Genomic DNA, 1132 nt, shown 5'->3' on the forward strand with positions numbered 1-1132 from the left:
AACTTCACCTCTGAGAAAGCCCGCCAACCCATAATCCCCTCCCCAGGGAGGGTCAAGAAAGCCTGCCAAATGGTAACCCCTCCCCAGGGAGGGTCGAGACCACTCCCACAGGCTATTTAAACTGCCCGCCCCCCCCAGAGAATGAACACACGGTCTTTGGGTTTCGCATGATCTCCACTTTTCTCTCTTCCCCTCTCCATGTTTTCCTGGGGCCACCTGGGAGCACTCCATTAACCATGGGCATCTTTTAATTCAGTTTAATTTGGTTTGATTGGGATTGTTTGCATTGGTGGAGAGGTTCGGCTAAAGAAAGTGCTAGGAAGAAAGGAAGGAAGGAAGGAAGGAAGGAAGGAAGGAAGGAAGGAAGGAAAGAAGAGAGAGAGGGAAAGAAACTGGGTGGGTTGGTAGGGTAGATGGAGGGATGGATGCATGGATGGATGCATGGATGGAATGCAAGTCAGTCAGTGGGCAGATGGAGAGGTGCACTGATGAAGCATCAGACGTGATGGAGAGAGCCATGGTGGATATTTTGTGTGAACCAACGCATTGATGGACATCTATCTGCAAGAATGGACAGGGGAAATGCTATCCCATCAGAAGGATGGGTAAATGCATAGAGAGATGGGAAGACCCAATAAGAATATGTCTATACTCAGGCTGAACTACCTACCACCTCTTGGGAGAAGCCAAAAGATCATGAGCCCCTGTCGTGGTCCATGGCCAGCCCGGACCATAAATTATTTTTCGATCCAGAGGGGAGGTGTGGGAATAAAAACATAACTCACATGACTTTATCGGGAGGGAGTTTTCAGGGATCCCTCATGAAATCCTGAGTTCACATCCTGAAATTTTCACCCGCGTTTAATCTCCAAACAGTTTTTATACCAAAATGTAAACTGAAAGAGACGTTCATTAGCATTCTGTTTCCTAGGTAGCTGGGAGAATGGCTGTGGTCACGTCCACACCTTTCTATGCCCATTTTGTCGTCTTCCTATCTATGGCTGCTCTGTAGGTCTCTGTCACAGACTGAATTAACACCTCCTTCCCAGGCGACCGTCCAATTACAGAAAGGAGCAGAGCGACATTAGCATATCCTGATCCTTTGTCTAGGATGTCTCAAAAGGCCGGGTAA

This window comes from Alexandromys fortis, unplaced genomic scaffold (genome assembly GCF_014885135.2).
Source record: "Alexandromys fortis isolate MF-2015 unplaced genomic scaffold, M_Fortis_MF-2015_v1.1 scaffold_80, whole genome shotgun sequence".
Taxonomy (NCBI): Eukaryota; Metazoa; Chordata; class Mammalia; order Rodentia; family Cricetidae; genus Alexandromys; species Alexandromys fortis.